This window comes from Marmota monax, unplaced genomic scaffold (assembly GCF_021218885.2).
Source record: "Marmota monax isolate L192 unplaced genomic scaffold, Marmota_monax_Labrador192_F-V1.1 WCK01_AAM20220418_F8-fsc00119, whole genome shotgun sequence".
NCBI lineage: Eukaryota > Metazoa > Chordata > Mammalia > Rodentia > Sciuridae > Marmota > Marmota monax.
The window spans coordinates 60,741-77,385 of NW_026694771.1; positions in this window are offsets into that span (position 1 = coordinate 60,741).

The following is a 16,645-nucleotide window of genomic DNA, read 5'->3' on the forward strand; positions in this document are numbered from 1 at the left end:
CTCGTAGTGATATTAACATTCTTTGACAGGACATTTTGGATGTTTTTGAATTTTCTTTGGCAGGAATACTGACCCGGGTACTTAAGTGGCACTTTGAAAACATGGAGCAGGATGCCCACAAGTTATTGTCTATTCCTGCCTTAAATAACTGTGTAAATCTCTGTGCTGTTCTTCTTTTTGTGCATGACCATTGTTAAATGTGTCTTCTTTGATGGAGGAAACTGTAAAAATAGGACTAGAAAGAGTATTGAACATTTCTAGCCTATACATGGAATTGCTCAATTAAAATAGAGATGAAAAGTCATTACTTAACACTCAAGATGATGACAGGTGCTTCTGCCTTTTTAGGAAAATTGAATAACATTATCTGTATGCACTGTTCCTTTAATCTTATGGAGAATGGTGGAGATGATATAAAATAAGAGCTTCTCAAAGCCTTCTGCAGTTCATTTGTGTTCTCTTGAGGGCCTAGAGGAGTTGGTTGGTTGACAGGTCCCTAATAGTTATTTGAGTGTGCAGTAGTGAACTCTAATCTGAGTTGTGTATAGAGAGCTAAATTACTTTGTGTAAAAAAATCAAGGGGAATGCTATGGTTTGAATATGGATAGTTTCCCCAGAGACCCATGTATTAAAGGCATTGTTCCCAGGGTGGCACTCTTGGGAGACAGTAGTAATTTTGAGAGGTGGGGCCCAAGGAGAGGATCTCAGGTCCTTGGAATCATGCCCTTGAATAGGATTGTGTGATCTTGGTCTCTTACTTTCTTTCTGCTTTCTATTTTAAGTCCTGAATAATTTGTTCTATCATATGCTCCTGGCAGGAAAAACTGCTCTCATTTCTAATCTAAACTGATGTAATTATCTAATCATAGACTGGAACTTACAGAACTGAGAGCTAAATAAAATGTTTCTCTTTAAAAACTAATTGCCTCAAGTATTTTGTTATAGTAATGTAAAGCCAATACTAACACAGGGAGTATACTTTCTGGAGGCTAAGGCAAGAAGCTTCAGAAAATGGTGAAGTTTCTTGGGAGTTTTTAGGAGGCACTACAGCAGACTTATGCCAAAACTTGTCATGTTGACTCTTAGGATAGTCTTTTCTATGAGAATGTCTTAAGATAGTTTGAAAGAAGAAAACAATAGCTAGAGAAGGTGAGACTAGAAGTCATTGTAAGACAGCTCAATAAGAAGGTTCTATTTTCCAAAATTTAAGATGAGCACTGAAAATTTGAGATAGTGAAATCAAGACACATATGTAAGTTGTCTTATTTACTTAATTGTTATCAGCCATGGAGCACATTTTGTGTCTGAAAATTGTAGAAAATACTACATTTTTTAGTATATTTTCCCTTTAAATGTAGCAATATCAACTGCAAGGGCTTTATGCACCAATTTATAAATCATAAAGACTAATTAGATATGATCAATATCATATGGCATAATTCAAATGGAGCCATTTAAGTGTCATAATTTTTATTTATAATATAGATTTAATCCTAATTTACCATGGTACATTTATCCAAGTATAATATTCAAGTTACTGTTAATGGTCTAATCTATTAGCACTCCATCAAATATTAATCAATTTGTTAGAACCTTGGGAAATGTTTTGGATGATCATAGATACTAAACGGGACTGTTGAACTATTTGATAGCACAGCTTTTGAAAAAAAAAGTACTAATATTTGTTGAAAACATTTTCACAGTTTAATATGGAGTCTGGCACATAGTAATTGTGCAATAAATATTAGTTATTGCCATTGTTGTTATATTTGCAGTTATTATTAAGTACCAAATATGATTCTTTCTATGACTGTTACCTCATTATAGCCAAAAAAGTACTGCAAGTTGAATATATAATCTCAATTTCATAGAAACAGAGTCTAAGTTTTAAATAGATCAATATTGCAAACTTCCTTATATTTTAATAAATAGTAAATGATAATGTCACTGTTCAAGCCCAAAGTACATGTTCCTCCATGATATAAATTTTTACAAATTCAATCTGCCTACCACTGAAGATGAGGTGATTATAGGTAGTACATAATCAAACACTGAAAATATTTAATAGGCATACATTAATTTTAGTGCACATAAAAATATTAATGACCAGTAATAGTAGATTTCTGGTCATACCAGTGATTGTAAAAATATATTTTTAAAAATATTAAAGTAAAATTGCACATTAAATTTTAAAATTATTAACTAGTAATAATACAGCTTTGGGAAGCATCAGAAAAACATTTGAATAGCTACTGTTTAGAAAACAGTAAAATGAATCACACTGGACTTCTCAAACTTCTCTCTTCAGTAACTTACTGGCATCTTAGGGACCAGAAAGATACATACACACATATACACAAAACAGCTCATATCAAAATATCACTTAAAATGTTGTCTACAATATGTTAATGCAAAGCAATATTTTAAGAGCAGCTAAAATTTTCTGTTCAACATTACCATTCACTATTTCTGGCACTGACTACTTCTTTCTGTATTACAAATTCAAGATTTCCCTTTGTTGGAAAGCTTCCTGCTTCTGTGATGTGTCATCTCCTTCTCATACAAAGAAAGTTCTGCATTCATAGCCTGTAGAAGTGATAGTCCCTGCCTCACTAATAACTCTAAGCATTGGGGTGCAGTTGTTCTCTGAACTACACTGAGTGTCGAATGAATTTTATTTAGGCCATCTGTTAAGTCAGTTTTTTCATCACTGTCACCAAAAGACCTGATGGGAACAATTAGAGGAGGAAAAGTTTATTTGGAGCTCCTGGTTTCAGAGGTCTCAGTCCATCGAGGGTCAACTCCATTGCTCTGGGCCTGAGTGAAACAGAGCATCATGGTGAAGGGTGTGGAGGAGGAAAGCAGCTCAGAACTTGGTAATTAGAAGAAGGATCCATTCACCAGGGACAAAATATAAACTGCAAAGACTTTCACCCAGTAAACCATCTCCTCCAGTTACTCTCCACCTTCCTACAGTTACTTCCCAGTTAATACAAATAGGAGGAGTAAAGCACTGATTAGGTCAAAGCTCTCATAGCACAATCATTTCACCTCTAAACTTTCTTACATTGTCTTACGCATAATCTTTTGGGGGACACCCCTTATCTAAATCATAACACCATCCAGGAACACTTACTTGCTTCCAACAGATAGAATCTGACAAGAGATAAGATGTTACTTCCTTAATTAGTTATGCAAGATTTTGCCTTCCAAATTGATGGTGTCTCCCTTTTGACTTCTCCACTTTGAGGAAGCACAATGCCATGTTAAGGAACAACACCTCGCAAAATCCCACAAGGAACCAAGGCCCTCAGTCCAATATGACATGAATGGAGTCCTGAGAATAATATATAATTGATCTTGGAGTGGATCATTCCCCATTTGCGAATCATATTGGAAGCCTAGCCTGTATCTTGATTATAGTCTGTGGGAGATCTTGAAGCCAAAGACTCAACTGTGCATAACCCAGATTCCTGACCTCCAGAGACTGTTAGAAAATAAATGTTCCAAGCTACTAAGATTGATGCAGAGGAGGGGGATAGGGGAAGTAGCCCGTTATGTAGCAGTAGATAACTGATACACTGTTGAACTAAATTATACTTAAAAAAAACGACTACAGTCTGGACCTTCTCTATACACATGCTATATTTTACTTACTTAGAATTTGCTATCATATATACTTCATTGATCTTTAAATTCCTGCAAGTTATTCTTCACCTCTTACCCTAACCCGTTCTCCATTATTTTTGGTAAAACACATGTGTGTTTTTTCCTATCATTTACTTATAAGCAAATTCTATCAGCTATATTGAGGTTGCTGTCACTTCTCTCCTCTCCTGTCAGTAGATTCATTTATGCTAAGTGGTCTGCTGCTGAGCTGTCTTTTGTTGTGAAACTGCAGGAGACTTTCTCAACCCTTCTTTTGTAAAGACATCATTACCTTTTCTCCACTCAAGATTCACTGCCCTCTCTAGACCCTGACAAAGAGATTCTGGATCCCTCAGTGTTAGTGCAACTTAGGAATGTCTCTAGAGTTCTTGGTAAATCAAAATGATTCCAAGTTCTGGGCTGAAGAAGAAAAAAGCTTCCTTTCCCAGTTTATATGTTATAATGTTCTTCTTTTATGATGTAAGTATTTAAAGTTATAATTGTTTTTCTAAGCACTGCTTTAGCTGCATCTTGCAAATTGTGATATATAAATGTTTTATTATGTTTCAGTTTAACAATGTTTTCTAATATTTCTTATGATTCTTCTTTCATCATTGGGTTACTTAGATGTGTGTTGTTTAAGTTTCATTATTTGGTTACTTTCTAAATATATTTTATTGGTTTATAATTTAATATTATAATTGCCAGAGAACCACTCAGTATGATTTCAATTTTCTTTAAATTCATTGATTATTCAAACTATACTACAAAGTGATAACAATTAAAATACTATGCTACCTAAATAAAAATAGCATAGAAGCCAAGAAAATAACCCATATGTATGGTCAACTGATTTTCCACAAATGTGCTAATAATACACAGTGGAAAAGAATTCACTTAATAGTAAGTTGTGTTGGGAAACTGAGTATTCACACTCCCGAGGAATGAAACTAAATCATATTTCATTCCATATACAATAATCAACTCAAAATGGATTAAATATTTAAACATAAAGAATTGCAAGTACAAAACTATTAGAATAAAATGGGGTGGACTACATGGAATTGGTCCAAAAAATTATTTTTTAGATTTGATTCCAAAACTATTGGTAACAAAAGCAAGAATAGACAAAAAGGATTATATCCAACTAAAGAGCTATACAATAAATGAAACAACATAGTGAAGAGAAAACCTAAGGATTAGGAGAAAATATTTTGAAGCCATATATTTTATTAGGGGTCAATATCCAAAATACATCAGAAACTCAAACAATACTAAAACAAAACAATCTGATTTTAAATAAACAATAGTTTTAAATAAACATTTCTCAGAAAAAAACATTCACAAATGGTCAACAGATACAGGGAAAAATGTCCAACGTCAATAATCAATAGGAAAATTCAAAACAAAACCATAAGTAAATATCACTTCATACCAGTCGGAATGTCTATTATTGAAATATCAAAAGATAACATTTGTTGGAGGGGATTTGGAGTATAGGTAACATTTACATATAGTTCTTGGGAATATAAAGTAGCACAGCCATTATGGAAAACTATATGGGATTCTTTTAAAAACTAAAATAGAATTACATATAATCCAGCAATCCTACTTCTGGATATTTAACCAAAACTATGCCAAAGAGATGTGAAATCAGTATATAAATGAGATTTCTTCATTCCCACATCATTGCAGTAACAATCACAAAATCAACCAAAGCATCTGTCAACCATTAAATGGATAAAGCCAATTATGAAATGTATTCACAGTGTAATACTATTTAGCCTTAAAAAGGAAAGAAATTCTGTCACTTGCAACAACATAGATGGATGGATTGAATTAAGTGAAATAACACAAGCAAACAAAGAAAAATGTTTATTCATTTATATGTGAAAGCTATAACAGTTGAGCTGGTGAAACAAAGAATAGAATGGGGATTGCCAGAAGCTTGGAAGTTGGAAGGAATGGAGAAATATGAAAATTAAAGTGTACAAATTGTTGAGTGTCTGAGTTTTGTTATCTTCTTTTGAAGAGTGATTTTAATTATAGCAAGCTGTTCAAGTTGCTATTTCAGTGTGCTTTTTGCAGCTGTAACCAAAAGACTTGACAGGGACAATATTAGAGGAGAAAAAGTTTATTTAGGGGCTCACAGTTTTACAGGTCTCAGTCCATAGATGGCCAACTCCATTGCTCTGGGTCTCAGGTAAGGAAGAACATCATGGCAGAAGAGTGTGGTGAAGAAAAGCAACTGTACTTAACTCCCAGTAATCAGAGAGAGAGAGTTCACCTCTCATCAAGGAAAAAATATATGCCCCAAAGGCATATCTCAAGGACCTACCTCTTCTAGTCACATCCTACCTCCCTACAGTTACCACCCAATTAATTCCTATCTAGTGATTAATGCACTGATTAGGTTAACACTCTGAAAATTCAATCATTTCATCTCTAAACTTTCTTGCATTGTGTCACGTTTGAGCTTTTGGTGGACACCTGATATCTAAACCATAATAATTGCAAAATAGGGTTCTGTTTTAAAGACTGCTTTTTAATTTTAAGCCTTGTTTATTAATTAAGACCTAAATTGTCAGTTCTTGGAGGACTTGTTTATCTCTGCTACTTAGAAATGAACATTCTGGTGTGTCCACCTAATGATCCGTGAAGACTCTCCCCTTTGGTTGCTCAGAACTCAAATGTGTTCCAAGCTCAAGAGTACATCTCTTTAGTAATTGTTGAACACAAATGGGTTTCTGATTTTTTTCTCTTCTCCATAGAATAAGATAGAGCTTGTTGGTAATTAGCTGGAAGGCAATTTCAGGTTATTTTTGTCATGTTATATTCAGATTCAGTTCTACCTTTAAAACCATTCTGCCTGGTCCTTCCTTCTTTTAGAATAAGTTTATACCCAATAGAGTTCTTGAATCCTCATGCAAATAATCTCCCAGCAATCCAATGCCACCAAATTGCCAATCAAGCCCAAATGTGCCTGCATAGCAGGGTGGATATGGTTACTCTCAATCCTTTATATGGTTAGGAGACTTTTTTTTTTTTTTACTCTTGATCATATTAGACACATAATTACACTCAGACTCAAACCTTCTTCCAATTGCCTTGTACAGTTGCTAACAGTTTCTGTTTCTCATGGATAAATATATCAGATACTGTAGGGGCTCAGTTGCAAAAAAACTAATGAATAAAATATTTGTTTAAAACAGGTGGATCCCTCATCTGCCTAATCACTTGACCCATTTGATGTTAGATGGTTTGGTTCATGAGGACCTTGGCTAAGAATGTTCTAAAATCTTGATGTTATCCTTCTGACAGTCATAATAATATTCTCCTTGGCATGCTGTAGTCTTTCAAAAGCTTCAAATGCCTGCATGCAACCATCTGCCAAACACCAAATGGTCTCTGTCTGCGTAGAATGACAAAAACTTTTTTAAAAAATTTAAAAATCATACGATAACAAGAACATCAAGGTGAGAGCCTGCCCCAAAGAAGATAATTGTTAAAATTCATAAGAGGCTATTGTTCAGGAATGAGCTTCTGTACATGGACCCAATAGACCAAACTAACATGAAGTCACATATGTTAAAATTACAAGTCATTAAATTGAAACTAAGTTCTCTATCTAAACTTCTGAAGGATCTTGAGAAAGAGAAAAATAGTAGTCAAATGATCAAACAGGCCAGATTTAAATGGCATAATGAAGTAAAAAGAAAACTTTCTCTTCTTTTACCCTATAAGGGAAGTAAGTTTTCAGTGACCAATTGTTCCTTATTTCTGCTTTCCTGGACCCTTTTCTGACTACCCACCTACTCAGCTCAGTTCTTTAGAGCACTTATTCTATTTTATAAAATGAGAAACTGCCGAATTCTAGACTTTCTTATTAAAGCCAATTAGGCCTTGAAACTCCATTTGTTGAAGTTTTGTGTTTTGACAGCAGTAGACAAAAGTATTCCTTGTTTTCTTTTCTCTAGAAATTTGCCTCCAAATGATGGCCAACTTTTATGTTTACCCCTAGTCTGTATCATATGGAAAATACTGTGCCTAAAGCAATGATTCGTAAACATTAGCAGGTTGAAGAATCATGTAGGTAGCTACTAAAGCTTCACATGGAGGTTGTCTTTATTTTTTTCTAATATCAAATAAAACCTGACACCAAATCCCTCTATTTCCTAAAACTAATGAGAAATTGATTTCCTGTCATTAATTGAGATTCTTCCCTTTAAAAACATGACATGATTTGAGGGCTTTTACTCAAATTATACCACCTTTTGGGGAGAGCTCTCTGAATTTTGTTACATATATTTTCAGTTTCTAAGCCTTTCTTGTGCCTGAAGGGAAGCAGTCTGTTGCTTTGTGCTATACTTTGGCACAAGGATCATTGTCCCACCTGGAAGACCTTCATCATAACTATGATCTACCCCTGGGGATTTACTGTACACCAGTCCTCTTCCAATATTTTCTATCTTGAGAAAACCACCCCCAGATTTCACAAAGGCCCTTTCTTCTTCTGACTTTGAAAGCATCTCTGCCTCTATCCTCTATCTTCTTTTTCTTTCCCAAGAACTTGTCTTTCTTCTCATTACATCAGTTCCCACGTTCCACTGGGATAAGTGTTGAGCTGCTTCTGCCCATCTCCTTGCACTGTCATTAGTCCCGAGCTAAGGTATAGCTATCTGGCTGTTTCCTTATAACAGAGACATGCAACCACAAGAAACAAACTCACGTGCACACAAACAAATGTCTTAATAATCTATCCAGTCACATATACTTTCTTGTCTAACTTCAGCTGGCTTCTGGGTGATCTCCTGCATAGTTACTATCCTATCTTATCTAAATATTTTAAAATATTAATAATTCCTAATATCTATTATTTTGAAGTCTATATTATTTTAACTCACATGTGTTTATAGCTTGTCACACTTCTCAATAAAAGTGAATTCCATTTGCTCTATAGGAACAGAGCCTGAAGGAGAGACAGACGGGGTAATTTTGTGAGAAATTGAAATGTATCCCTCTGATGATTTTGGCAAAAGAGTTGAAAGATCTCCTAATGTGGTAAGTTTTATTTTTTTTTAAATTTTCAGCAAATATGAATTGAGTGTCTACTATGAGTGCAATACATAGCACGCTATTTTTAGTGTTGTAGGTGGATTTAAAGATGGTCTCTCCCCTTTAGAAGCTTGCTTTCTGACAGACTGTTACACCACCTTATGTGAACCTCCTACTCTCCAACTTCATATTCTTCTCTTTTTCTCCTTTTTGTTTCTTCCTGTCCCCTGATCCCAGATCCACTTGGACCTTCTCCCAGAATAGACCCTCTCTTGCATTTCTGCTTCATTCTGTCTGTGTGCTCAATACATTTCTCTAAAGTCAGTGTCTCGTCCTAATAAGAGTTATTTCCCTTACAACTTGGTACACAGCTATCATGATGGCTGCCTGGCCCCTTTATAATGGCTTTTTATTTTCATTCCCATTCTTACCTTCTTCGCTCATTCAGATCTATTATTTATTATTAACATCAAAGTGCATGAACTCCTGTGTTCTTTACAATAGAAGTAAATCGGAAGTAGTCTGGGCAACCATTATTATTCATATATATATATATATATATATATATATATATATATATATATATAGTAATTCAGGCAAAATGGAAATGTTTATGGACATAGTTAAGTAGGGGAGAGTGAAGAATGTAACCAATACTCTCTAACACTCACTATGAAGTTGTTTTCAAACCCACACATTCTTTCCAGACTCATTTTGTGCTTACAGTGTGACATTTCACCATATGCAAGGTGGTGTTCAGGGCCACCCATATTTATCTATTCCTCCTTTCGGGGTCAAGGACTCAACTCTCTTCTGTCAGTGTGAAACATTCTAGGCACTTCATAGTGCTCTATAAATACCTGAAGATAATGAACACTGAATAATTATTTGGGGAAAAGGAATGCTCTGAGGTTTGGCAGGCAAGGAGAGTAGGGTTGGGTGGCACCACATAGGAAGTGTAGGTTCTTTTGGCAATCTGCAAGTTGGGCTTACACATTTTGTACATTTTAACACTTCTGAAATATGATGAATATTGCAAATGATAAGCCAATATTGCTTTTCTCTTCTTACCTGCATTTAATTTGTGGACTTCATACAATGAAGATAGAACTGAAGTTGTGGGAGGGAAAACTGTCACTTCCTCCAGACACACAGATTGATTTACCCTTTAACATGGAGAATCCTCCCCAGCATGCATAGCTGCTTTTTGTTTGATTCTGGGAAAGTACTCCAGTTTTTCTTCAGTACCTTTTCTCTCCCTCTCTGCTTTATCTCTGTTGCTCTTAAGTGAGCTACAGAAAACCCTGGCTGGAAGGCAATGCTGTTGCTCCTTATGTAAATCATGTGGCCACAGACTTTGTGCCTACAAAACAATTCTTAGTTTGCCTAGACTACTTTTTCAGAAAGGATTCATGTATTAAGTCTCCTGGTACAGTCTCATGAAAATTAACACCCGCCTCTCCTTGCTGCAAAGAGAAGAAATGAAGATTGATGTTCATAAAAAAGATTGAACTCCTTTGAAATAATTGCTTCCAATGGCAATAGTTTCATTATATCCCATTTATGCATGGGACAGAGAGGGAGATATTTTAAAATATTGTTTTTACTTGTAGATACACACAATACTTTTATTTTATTATTTATTTTTATGTGGTGCTGAGGATTGAACTCAGTGCCTCAGACTTGCTAGGCACGTGCTCTACCACTGAGCTACAAACCTTACCCAAGATGTATTGCATGATTTGTACAAGGTTATGTATTTAACAAATATAAAGCTATCAAAACAAGAGGGAAAGAATGGGTGCACGGATACTGTTTCCAACCAAACAGGTGTTTTTTATTACTCAAAAGCAATTCCAAGAAACAAAAAATTAAAAATAGCTCCTGGACTGTGTGGAAGGACTCTGGTTTGTTTATTCATTTGCTTATTTGTTTGTTTATCTTGGCTTAAGATTAATAGTACACTGGAACATTCTCTCCACTAGTCCCTGCCATTGTGCATAATTTCACTTTCCATTAAGTCCTATTCCAAACTCACATACTCCCTAGATTAATTTCACCGCCTGTGATTCCAAAGGTAACATGTTACAGAGGAAATAGTGAGGGCTCAGAGGCCCAGTGTGGCCACAATAGTGACAAACTCTACTCCCCAGTTTCTACATCAACAAAATGGGGATAATAAAACATTAGACCTTTATTTGACTGGGTTGTAACCAATTAGATAAGGCAAGGGAATATTTATAAATTACAAAAGACTGTATAATTCTAGTTACTGTTTATTATCCTTCCTTTGCTCTGTAGATTCTAGCTAGTCTTAATATAGTACTCTGTTTACACTATATTGATGTGTCTATTTGCAAATTGCTTTCTAAGCCTTTCCAAGCCTTTTTTTTCATGACTTATAAACTCTCCAAGGACAAGACTATATCTCCTGTTTCTTTTATATCCAGGACCTTCTGCTCCTATGCTAGTACACTCAACAAAGGATACTACCTTGAATCTAAAGTGCCCTGGGAAGCAAGTGAAGGAAAATGACTTTGGATCATCTACACACTATGACAACAGCAATCTCAATAGCATTCTTCAGCCAGAGGAATAAGAGCAGGGACTGGACAATGGAGTTGTAAACTATAGTGACCTCGAGATGAAGTCTCAGGGCAAATGGTTATTAACATCAGCCATAGGGTCTAGGGAGTAAAAGGCTGGGGAGATGAAAAAAAAAATTATTGCCTTATGGATGAAAGCACAACTCCCTTATTGAGTCAAAAAGCATGTGAATCTCAAGGCCTTACACCTGGAGAGCTGTGGCTCCAGCAAGGACCCCAGCTCTCTTCTCTGGGAGGTTTATCTGTCTCTAGGGCACTTCACAGGGAATCTGGTGCCTTTGGCTTTTCCCTAAAGACACTGCTCCCTCCCTGAAAAGCTCAGGCCCAAATGCAAACAGAATTCCCCTAGTAGAGTTAAGAATAGCAAAATATCAAGAAGTTAATTAAAAGCAAGAAAAGACAAATGGGAAAAATACAAAAAAATTTCAAACTAGTACATTACGAAAAATTAGGTTAGAAACCTGTAAAAGATACCAATTTGCTTTCAAAGTTCATGAGTTGGTCCAGTTCTAAGCCCATACCTTTACTTACACAGAAAGCCGCTACAACTTTAGAAGCGTGTTGCCTTGCTTTCTCAGTTCCAAAATCTTCCCTGACTCCATATGTAGGTTACCTCTGTGTTGTTGTTTGTTTCTTGGTTATAAACTTTGGTGTAAAGACTAATGGAAAAACTAATATAACTAACCTTCTCACTATCTGCCTCTAATGTGACCCAACTAATCTTTTTCTTCTCTAACAACTCCTCAGGAATTTCTTTTTTACTGGACTTTTAATTTTATGAGACAAATCTCTTTTCACTGGCCATTGTGGTAGTTTGTGTGTGATATTTTACAAAAACAAACAAACAAAAACATTGGCTGGCTCTTTTGCATGAGAGTATGACTTTGTCTCTCTCTGCAACAAAAGTTGCATCAACATATCACTAATTATACACATGCAGAAAGATGGACTACTATTTTCACATTGAGAGAAAATTGATTCTTACCTTTTGAAGATTGCTACATTACTTTTTAGGAAGACCCATAGATTTGAGGATTTGGATTTCTTTTTCCAATTTCAATCCCTATAGCCTGCAATAAGGTTGGTGCTAGTTACTGCTTTATTATAGTTCTAGCTAAGGCCTGCAAATGCTGTTACTGCTAGCACATTAAGTAAGAAATAATTTGCTTCTTTCATGGAGTCTATAGAAGTTTCACCGTGTAAAAATTAGTGTCTGATTGAAATTTTCTGATGTATCCAAGAACTGAAAGAAAACTGAGACAAAGAAAGCGCTTGAAAAAACTTGATACAGTTTCCCATTGCATAGGTTAGATCTGGAGTCACATGCTAAGGCAAAGGCTCATGTGCTGAAGGCTTGATCCCAAGGTGTCCTTAGAAACTGTATCTTGTCCCCATCCCCTTCTCTCTCTCTTTCTCAACCCCCCCCCCTTCTTCATGGTCACCATGGACTGAGCAGCTTTGCTCTCCCATATCCTCCCTGTCATGATGGTCTACCTCACCACAAGCCCACAACAATGAAACCAGTTGATGAAGAACTGAAACCTCTGAAACCACAGCCTAAATCAACCTTTCCTCCTCAAGGTGATTTTCTCAGTTATTTTGTCACAGCACTAAAACACTGACTAACATACCAATAATGGTTTTAAAAATGTTTAACAGTTTTAAAAATGTTAGGCAGAGCCTAGTGATCCACACCTATTATTCCAGCTACTTGGGAGGCTAACACAGGAGGATTGCTTGAGCACAGAAGTTGAAACAACTGTGGCCAACAGAGTGAGACCCTCACCTCAAAAAAATTATAATATTACAAGCTATGTTCAAACTCATTCAGTTTATCTAACTTTACCTGTACCCATTTGCATGTGTGCACACCTGACATATGCTCTCTCTCTCTCTCTCTCTCTCTCTGTGTGTGTGTGTGTGTGTGTGTGTGTGTATGTATGTATGTATGTATTAAGTACTATAAAGATTTTGTCATCTATGAATGCTTGGGTATACGTCTACCACCAAGGTCAAGATACCCAACAGTTTCAACACCACAAAGATCCTGTGTTGTTCCCCTTATGATCACACCTCCCTCACTTCTGATCATTGTCTTCTCTTTCCTAAACCTTGGCAATTATTCTTTTATATTTGCTTTTCTCCTTTTATCTTTTTGTAGTTGTTGATAGTGGTTCTTTCTGTTATATGTTGCATTAGAATCCCTTTTGACATAATTATAAAAACATGGAATATATCATGTTCTAGTTCAGACCCAGTATATTTCCTCCCACTTTCCTGTACCCACCCTAGATCCTTTCCCTCTATGGATCTTTATACCATTTACCCATAGTTACTTGTTGAATAAATTTCTTGTGGATATACATGACGGTAAGATTCACTGTGGTATATTTATACATGTACACAGGAAAGTTATGTCAGATTCATTCCACTGTCTTTTCTTTTCCTATACCCCTCCCTTTCCTTCTTCCCCCTTTGTCTACTCCATTGAACTTCTATTCTTCCTGCCACACTTATTCTTAATTAGCTTCCACATATCAGAGAGAACATTTGACCTCTGGTTTTCAGGGTTTGGCTTATTTCCCTGAGCATGAGAGTCTCTAGATCCATCCATTTGTCAGCAAATGTCATAAAGTCATTCTTTATGGCTGAGTGATATTCCATTATGTGTATATACCACATTTTCTTTATCCATTCATCTGTTGAAAGGTGCCCAGTTTATCATCATAACTTAGCTATTATAAATTGTGCTGCTATAAACACTGATATGGATGCATCCCTGTAGCATGCTAATTTTAAATCCTTTGGATATATACTGAGGAGTAGATTAACTGGGTCAAATAATGGTTTCATTCCTAGTTTTTTGAAGAAACTCCATACTGCTTTCTGGAGTGATTACACCAATTTGCAGTCCCTCCAACAAAGTGCCAGTGTACCCCTTTCCCCAAATCCTCACCTGTCAACCATTAAATGTGTCCTCCATTTCTAATATCTTATCATTTAAAAGTGTTATAAAATGGAATCATAGTGTGAAAGTGTTTGAGATTGGCTTTTTTCACTTAACATAAATACCTAGAGCTCCACCTCATCTTGGTACTTTTTTTTTCAGATATGAAAATATATTCTTCCAATCTGTAGTTTGTCTTTTTATTCTCTTATATCTTTTCATAAATTATTACAGAGTAAAAGTTTTTATATCGATAGGATATGATTTATTATTTTTTTCATTAATGGACTCTGCTTTTGGTGTCAAGTATAATGATCTTTGGTTAGTCCTAGATTCCAGATTTTTTCCTACTTTTTGGCAAAAAAAAAAAGAGATGGTTTAATGTTTTAATCTTAAAGCCATGACTAATATAGATGAATTTTTGTATAAGGTATGAGATTTAGATGGAGGTTCATTTTTTTCCCCTGTGGATTTTTCTTTGCTCCAGTTCCCTCTGTTTAAAAGACTATCCTTCCTCCACTGAATGGAGTTTGCATCTTTATGAAACATGATGTGAGCATGTTGATATGAGTCTTCTTCTGCGCTTATCATGGGTTCAGTTGATCTGAGGCTTATTCCTCTGCTAATACCACAATGTCTTGATTATAATAGGTATATAGTAAGCCTTGATACTGGTAGAGTAATTCCTCATTTTATTCTTCTTTGTCAAGCATATTTTAGCTATTTTATGACCTTTGTCTTACAATAAACTTTTTTTGTATGTCAAAAATGTTTTGCTGTGCTCTTGATAGAATTTCCACTGAATTTATGGATCAGGGTAGAGAATGGATATTTGCATCTTAGCAATTCTTCCAGTCCATTAAATTGTTATATCTCTTCATTTATTAGTTTTCTTTGATTTTCTAAAATTTTAAACCCATGTTATTGTTTTGCATTTTAAATTTTTAAAAATTTGTTCTTTTTATATATACATGACAGTAGAGACTATTTTGACATATTGTACATACATGGAGTATAGCTTATTCTACTTAGGATCCCATTCTTGTGGTTGTACATGATATAGAGTTCCACTGGTTAGTTTATTCATATATAAACATAGGAAAGTTATGTCCAATTCATTCCACAGTCTTTTCTATTCCCATCCAACCTCCTTTCTCTTTATTTCCCTTTGTCTACTCCAGTGAACTTCTATTCTTCCATCCCCCTCCCTCATTCTCCCTTATTATGTAATAGCATTCACATATTAGAAAGAATATTATGCCTTTGGTTTTTGGGATTGGCTAATTTCATTTAGCATGATAGACTCCAGTTCCATTCATTTATTGGCAAATGCCATAATTACATTATTCTTTATATATATATATATATATATATATATATATATATATATAATTTTCTTTATCTGCGAAGGGCACTTAGGTTGATTTCACAGTTTAACTATTGTGAGTTGAGCTGCTAAAAACATTGTGGTGTCTTTGTCATTGTAGTATGCTGATTTTAAGTCCTTTGGGTATAAACTGAGGAGTGACATAGCTGGATCAAATGGTATTTTCATTCCAAGTTTTCTGAGGAACCTCCATACTGCTTTCCAGAGTGGTCGCACCAATTTGTAGTCCCTTCAGCAACATATGAGTGTTTGAGTGGGCCTTTCCTCCCTCATCCTCACCCACATTTATTGTTCCTTGTATTCTTGATAACTGACATTCTGACTGGAGTGAGATGGGATTTCAGTGTAGTTTTTATTTGCATATCTAATTGCTAGATATGTTGATACTTTTTCATATAGTTGTTTACCATCTGTATTTCTTCTACTGTGAAGTCCTCCTCAGTTTGTTTGCCCATTTATTGATTGGTTTATTTGTTTGTATTGTTTTTTGTTTGTTTGTTTTTGGTGTTAAGTTTTTTGAGTTCATTGTATATTCTGGAGATTAATGCTCTATCTGAGATAAGGTACAGGTGGCAAAGATTTTCTCCTATTCTATAGGCTCTCTTTTTATGTTCTTGATTGTTTCCTTTCCATAAAGAAGCATTTTATTTAATACTATACCATTTACTGATTCTTGATTTTACTTCTTGTGTTTTAGGTGTCTTGTTGTGGAAGTCAGTTCCTAAGTTGCCATGATGGAGAGTTGGGCCTATTTTACTTCTAGTAGCCATGGGGTCTCTGGGCTCATCCCTATGTCCTTAATACAATTTTGGTTGAGTTTTATGCAGGATGAGAGATAGGAGTTCAATTTCATTCTACTATGTATTGATTTCCAGTTTTCCAACCACCAATTTTTTAAGAGGCATTCTTTTCTCCAATGCGTTTATAATGCCTTTCTTTAGTACGAGATCATTGTTTTTATGTGGGTATGTCTCTATCTTCTATTCTTTTTCGTTGGTTTTC